The sequence below is a fragment of the Trachypithecus francoisi genome, unplaced genomic scaffold (assembly GCF_009764315.1).
Source record: "Trachypithecus francoisi isolate TF-2019V2 unplaced genomic scaffold, Tfra_2.0 Lachesis_group4, whole genome shotgun sequence".
In the NCBI taxonomy this organism is placed as follows: Eukaryota; Metazoa; Chordata; class Mammalia; order Primates; family Cercopithecidae; genus Trachypithecus; species Trachypithecus francoisi.
In genome coordinates, this window is record NW_022681469.1 from 84294355 (window position 1) to 84301782 (window position 7428).

The following is a 7428-nucleotide window of genomic DNA, read 5'->3' on the forward strand; positions in this document are numbered from 1 at the left end:
ATTTTTCTATCTCTTGCAACTTATTCCCATTTATGCATAAATTGTCTCATCTTTAGAGAGAACTGAGTCTTTTTCACACAACCCTAGTAATTTTGGATGGCTTTTTTGATTTCTCATTTACCACAAAGTCCCTATCTTAACCTGTACATTTCCTGTCCCAGATCTGTTTTCCTAAGATGCTAGGTTCCTTGTATTAGGAAATGGTATTTAGAGTCCACAGTCTATACTACTGGATTTGTCATTGTTTCTAGGCCTTTTCAGTGGATAGTACTAGAACTCTATTTTTTTTAAGATTAGATACATTATTAATTCACAGTGATAACTACAATTCAAAGATTTACATTCAGAATGATAAGGCATTTATTTAGTTTCAGCGATATTATTATCTCTTTTCACTCATGCCAAAAATATTAATTATGAGCAACACACATTTGTGTATTTGCTTTATTCCACTTTAATCTCAATGCAATACTACTGTCAACAATTGGATGACTGGTAGTCGTTTAAGAATGTTGTAGTTACCTTTGTCCTTTAGGTATATCTCACTGGAGATAAATTCTTGTATTTTAAGGTCACTTGGAATTGTTATTTTATGTGGGACTATGTTTTAGGTATATTTGTTTCACAAAATCTCTTATTTGTGGAAATGTTGACTCTGGTTTATTTAATATATACGGTTCTTCAAGTATATTTAAATACTCAATTTGGGATAAAAAATTTTACACACAATAGGAACCTCTCTCTTATAAATTGATATACATGAATGTTTTCCACAATTATGAGGAATTTTTTCTAGGCAATATTTTTCTTTTCAGTTCAAGCAGTAGAATTGTTTTGTGAAAATTCAAGTAATTTACATGGAAGACATCTGATATATAACAGGCCTCTGACTGAAAAAGAACTCTTACCTTCTCGTTGCAACTCTTTGTAATGTCAATGAGAATCTGAATATTTGTTTTATGGGATTTTTTCTTTGTTACTTTTTGGTGCAGAAACTGAATAACTAAACAGCATGTGATTAGAAATTGTGGGCATCCAGTGGGCTGAACTATTTCTTAAGTATTCAAATGAAAAGTGCTTGTTTCCCTTAATCTATCATCTACCTGTAGATACCCAGAAATGAGTGAGTGACAAAATGGAGTTCCCTAGAATGACATTTTTCTAAACTGGCTATACTTCAGAATGACTTAAGGAGTGCTTGAGATTCCTACACTTCACTTCAGACATTTTGAATGGAATCTTTAGGAAATGGGCCCAGTATATTCCAACTCTTTGTAGGATGTTTTTTAAACATACCTAGATCAGCCAGATTTAGAAACCATTGCTTTGGAACTTAAAAATTGTGGGCTGGGGATGCCAGAGGGATAATACTTTTAGTGGCAGGAATAAAGGGATCATAAATAGAACTGGCCTAGGGAAACATTACCTGTCTTAGACGCTTTTCTTCTATATAGTGGAACGTTTTTCATTGGCTTGACATTTATGTCATAATAACAAAACAGAATGCTGTCTGATCCAGGGATATCTCAGATCAGATGGCTTAGGGAAATCTAAGGGATTGCCCAGGGAAAGGCAATATGGAATAGACACTTTTCATTTTACCAATTTTATATATATTGTAGGCTTAATAGGTGATATCTTAGAAATTTACAAGTAGTCCTGCCCATCTTGCAAGAGACCAGTTAAAGCTTTAGAGATGAAGTTCTATTAATAACTAGTGCCTATGGTGTTTTTTCTGTAGCTCTTTTGAGAACTTTGAATGTCACAGGTTTCAATGATCATAGCCAATTATTTGAGGACTAGCAGATATGGTAAGGAAAAATCAAAGACCTATGACAGTAGGAATACTTGAAGAAAATGGTCAGATCCAAATGGCCTATAACCAATAGACTAAGCCCAAGATGCACTTGATTAATCAAATAAGCAAAACACCTTCAGTCTATTCTATAGAGAAAAATGGTCCTTCTTGCTTGATCAATCTGTCAGCAGCTCCTCATGTTAGAAACTGGGTGTTTCTTTTAAATTATACAGGTAGAGTATTGACATGTATTAGCTGTGTAACTTAATGCAAGCTACTTAATTTCTCTTAGCTGCAGCCTTCTCACCTTTAAATGGCGACATTCTCTCTCTTACAAGGTTATTTATGAAGGAAGCTTTATGAGTCATCTGGCATGATTTCTAGTAAGTAGACCAAACATTCACTCAAGTATGTGAATGCCTCATGCTGCCAGGTGTTTAGAATATAGCAATCACCAAAACAGAGAAGGGTAGTTTGTCTCTTTCCTGCTCTAGAAAGTAAGCTCTGCAAGGACCGGGTATTTATCCATTGCCATATCCCTAGCTCTTATGAACTACACAGCACATATTAAACACTCACATATGTGCATAGTTAACAAATAAATGAAGCTTAATTCTAAAGTGATATCAGACAAAAGTTAGTAAAATAAAAAATGTGAAAAGCGCTATGAAGGAAACAGAGGACTAAGGATGAGAAAACAATAGGGGTGATTTGCATTGGATAAAGTGGTTGGAGTTTTTTCTTATTTATCTAAAGAGCTATGGAAAGAGTAGAAGAAAGAGCATCTCAGGCAGAGGAAACTTTACGTGCAAGGGCCCTGAGATGGAAAATCACTGAACCGAGTAGACTAAGTATGCTTACAACTGGTGAGCAATTGAGAGAATGGCAGGATATGAAGTTGCAAAATCAGAATAGAGCATTTATCTGTCTGACAATTGTATCTTTAATGATAGTTTGCTTTTACTTAGTCTTTATATATTTAATTACAAATTACTGATATTTTGTTTAAATCTACCACATTTTTCCATTTGACCATTTGTTTATTTTTATGTCCTTTCTTTCTTTTAGATTTATTAAGTCTTTTTTATTCTTACCCCACCCCCATTGTTATACATTCTTTTACTATTCTTTTTGTTATTCCACAGTTACAGCATACATCCTTGACTGAGTAAAGCTTAATGTAAATTAGTGCATTTACCGCTTCTACTTTTTGGACAATATAAAAACATAAAGCTTTTAAAAATTGTATTTACCACCCTCCCCCTCCCGCCTCCCCCTGTGGTATATAGACTTTTTATTTTATTTTTTATTTATTTTTATTTTTTTGAGACAATGTCTTGCACTGTGGCCCAGGCTGGAGTGCATTGGCACAGTGTAGGCTCACTGCAACCTCCACCTCCAGGGTTCAAGCGATCCTGCCTCAGCCTCCTGGGACTACAGGTGTGTGCCACCACACCCAGCTAATTTTTGTATTCTTAGTAAAGATGGGATTTCACCATGTTGACCAGGCTGGTCTCAAACCCCTGACCTCATGATCTGCGCACCTTGGCCTCCCAAAGTTTTGGGATTACAAGCGTGAGCCACTGCACCCCGTGGGCTTTTGTTTATGAATTTTTAGCTCAACACATTTAAGATCCTGGAGACATGACTATTATTATTTTTTGTATATTTATCCTTTCTGTACTAAATTTTTTTCTTGAATCTCTATAGGTTCATTAGAATTAAAATCCAGCAAAACTTTAATTTTGGAATCTGGGATCATTTTTCTTCTGTCTGAAGAACTTCCTGGCCGGGCGCGGTGGCTCAAGCCTGTAATCCCAGCACTTTGGGAGGCCGAGACGGGCGGATCACGAGGTCAGGAGATCAAGACCATCCTGGCTAACACGGTGAAACCCCGTCTCCACTAAAAATACAAAAAATTAGCCGGGTGAGGTGGCGGGCGCCTGTAGTCCCAGCTACTCGGGAGGCTGAGGCAGGAGAATGGCCTAAACCCGGGAGGCGGAGCTTGCAGTGAGCTGAGATCCGGCCACAGCACTCCAGCCTGGGCGACAGAGCGAGACTTCGTCTCAAAAAAAAAAAAAAAAAAAAAAAAAAAAAGAACTTCCTTTAGTATTTTCTCAGTATAGATTCTAAAGACAGAGTCTTTCCTTTTTGGTTTCTGAAAAGATTTATTTAGTTTTATTTTTAAGTGATATTTTCACTATGTACAGAATTTCAAGGTTGGCATTCGTTTTCTTTTAGTACAGTTGATCATTGAACAAGGAGGGCAACTGACCCCTACACAGCTGAAAATTTGTGTGTACGTTTTGACTCCCTTAATTTTTTGTTGTGTTGTTGTTTTTGTTTGTTTTTGTTTTTTGAGATAGAGTCTCGCTCTGTCACATAGGCTGGAGTGCAATGGTGCGATCTTGGTTCATTGCAACCTCTGCCGCCCGAGTTCAAGTGATTCTCCTGCCTCAGCCTCCTGAGTACCTGGGACTACAGGTGGGCACCACCACACCCAGCTAATTTTTGCATTTTTAGTAGAGACGGGGTTTCACCATGTTGGCCAGGCTGGTCTCGAACTCCTGACCTCGTAATCCACTCATCTTGGCCTCCCAAAGTGCTGGGATTACAGGCGTGAGCCACCGTACCTGGTACCTGGCCCATTCCCTTAAAAATTTAACCACTAATAGCCTATGGTTGGCCAGAAGTCTTACTGATAACAAACAGAAAATTAACACGTAATTTGTATGTTATTTGTATTATATACTGTATTCGTACAATAAAGTAAGCTAGAGAAAAGAAAATGGTATTGAGAAAATTATAAGGAAGAGAAAATAGGTGACATAAGTACTGTACTGTATTGATCAATACTGTAAGCTTATGCCATGTGTCTTCAAGATGAATAGTTTGCCTGAAATAGTGGGCAACCACAGCTTCAGACTTCAATCTATGGTGAATATCCAAATATTCAACTTTTCCTTTTAATGTCATAACTTTTCTCCATTTCTTTTTTTTGAGAAGGAGTCTCACTCTGTCGCGCAGGCTGGAGTGCAGTGGCGCCATCTCAGCTCACTGCAAGCTCTGCCTCCCAGGTTCAGGTCATTCTCCTGCCTCAACCTCCCGAGTAGCTGGGACTACAGGTGCCCGCTACCATGTCCTGCTAATTTTTTGTATTTTTAGTAGAGACGGGGTTTCACCGTGTTAGCCATGATGGTCTCCATCTCCTGACCTCGTGATCCACCCGCCTGGCCTTCCAAAGTGCTGGGATTACAAGCCTGAGCCACCACGTCCGGCCCTGGCCCTTTTCTCTGCTTCTTGAGCGCAGTTCCAGCACCACTTGGGGCACTTCGTATGATTCCCATGTTTCTTATTCAAGGTTTATGGTATTGCACTAGACAGAGTGAAAAAAACGAGTGAGAACCGTGAGGGATCACTTTTTACTGTAATATGCAATTTACTGGAGAAACAACTGCTCGCATGGTAATAATTAGCGTAGCATGACTTTTTTTTTTTTTTTTTTTTTTTTTTGAGACAGAGTCTTACTGTCGCCCAGGTTGGAGTGTAGTGGCGCAATCTCGGCTCACTGCAACCTCCCCCTCCTGATTTCAAGTGATTCTCTGCCTCCGCCTCCCAAGTAGCTGGGATTCCAGGAGTGCGTCACCGTGCCAGGCTAATTTTTGCATTTTTTGGTAGAGATGGGGTTTCCTCTTGTTGACCTCCACCCACCTAAGCCTCACAGAGTGCTGGGATTACAGGTGTGAGCATGACACAACTTTTTTTTTTTTTTTGAGACGGAGTCTCGCTGTGTCACCCAGGCTGGAGTGCAGTGGCCAGATCTCAGCTCACTGCAAGCTCCGCCTCCCGGGTTTACGCCATTCTCCCGCCTCAGCCTCCCGAGTAGCTGGGACTACAAGCGCCCGCCACCTCGCCCGGCTAGTTTTTTGTATTTTCAGTAGAGACGGGGTTTCACCGTGTTAGCCAGGATGGTCTCGATCTCCTGACCTCGTGATCCGCCCGTCTCGGCCTCCCAAAGTGCTGGGATTACAGGCTTGAGCCACCGCGCCCGGCCCGACACAACATTTTAAGTGGATACTTGCAACATTTGAGCTTACTGCAATAGCCACAGCAGGTGGCTACGAAATTGTTACAGTAGTAAGATAGGTACTATAGTGAATTTTAAGCAGTTATGATTGAATACTGCATCTTTATTTTTGTTTTAAGTTTCTGTCAACAGCAAACGGTGTCATGTATGGTCTGTAAATGTGTGAGAGAAAGTTTTGGTAAATTTTAACTTTTTATAAAAGATGTGTATATTTTAGGATGGTAAATAATAAAATAGACTATGTGTACATATATTTTATGCATTCGTGACATACCTTTGTAAAAAATTTTTGCTATTTCTAGGTGATGCAGTTCATCTGTGAGTTTTTCAAATTGCTCCAAATCTCCAAAAAATTTTCTAATATATTTTCTGAGAAAAATCTGCATGTAAGTGGATCCACACATTTCAAATCTGTGTTTTTCCAGCGTCAGGTGTACTTTCAAGTATGTCAGGAGAGTGAGGATAAAAAAATTCAAAGTATTGTTTCGAGAAAGTGAGCTATCCTCTCAGTCAACAGCAATAAACACAGACAGAAGATTTCTGTGACCAAATGTGTGGGGATTTCTTCCCACCAGCAAGCAAGCAAGCAATCAATTCTGCAGCAGAAACCACCTAGGTGTCCTCCAATTCAAGTCAATTCTGACTATTTTCCTGCACATAAAACCACAGGTTGAAGCCAGGTGCGGTGGCTCACACCTGTAATCCCAGGACTTTGGGAGGCTGAGGCAGGTGGATCACCTGAAGTCAGGGGTTCAAGACCAGCCTGGCCAACATGATGAAACCCCATCTCTACTAAAAATACAAAAATTAGCTGGGCATGGTGGCAGGCACCTGTAAGCCCAGCTACTTAGGAGGCCGAGGCAGGAGAATTATTTGAACATGGGAGGCAGAGGTTGCAGTGAGCCAAGATGTGCCATTGTACTCCAGCCTGGGCAACAAGAGTGATGAAACTCTGTCTCAAAAAGAAAAAAAAAAGACAAAACACAGATTGAGGGCTCAGTGCCCAAGACCACCCCTGACCCTCATCAGTCACAAGTCTGGGCCTGTGGAACTTCTGACCTAGCAGCTTCAATGTGGAGTTTCCACACTCTCTCTTTGGGTTTAATTTGCTAGAGCGGCTTACAGAATTCAGGAAAACTGAATATATGTTTATCAAATTATTTATTTAATTGCTTTTTTTTTCTCCTGCTTTTGTTGTACCCTTCAAGGAAAGAGGCCGAGCTGAGGTACCAAGAGAACTTTTTTCTCTCTTCTCATTGCAAAAGTCACACAAGTGAAGCCAGGTGTAACTATACAGAGCCAAGAGAGTCATTTACTGGTTTATTACAAAGAAGATTACAAAGGATGTAGGTGAAGAAATTCATAGGGCAAGGTATGGGGGAAGAGGTTCAGGGTGTCCATGCCCTCCCCGACCACCAACCTCCAGGAGCCTCCAACGCATTCAGCTATTCAGAAGCTCTTGAAACCCAGTCTTCTTGTGTCTTTTATGGAGGCTTCATTGGATGGGCATAAACGACAGCTGTGTAGAAATGTGATTAGACAC

At 40.0% G+C, this 7428-nt stretch overlaps 1 non-coding gene across 1 annotated transcript; it reads right to left on the reverse strand.

Moving 5' to 3' along the window:
* Nucleotides 1–7074: 7074 nt before the first annotated feature.
* On the reverse strand, nt 7075–7194 carry LOC117073857. The gene has a single exon (XR_004433407.1). It is a non-coding gene; the product is annotated as a small nucleolar RNA SNORA64/SNORA10 family (small nucleolar RNA).
* Between the last annotated feature and the right edge of the window lie 234 nt (nt 7195–7428).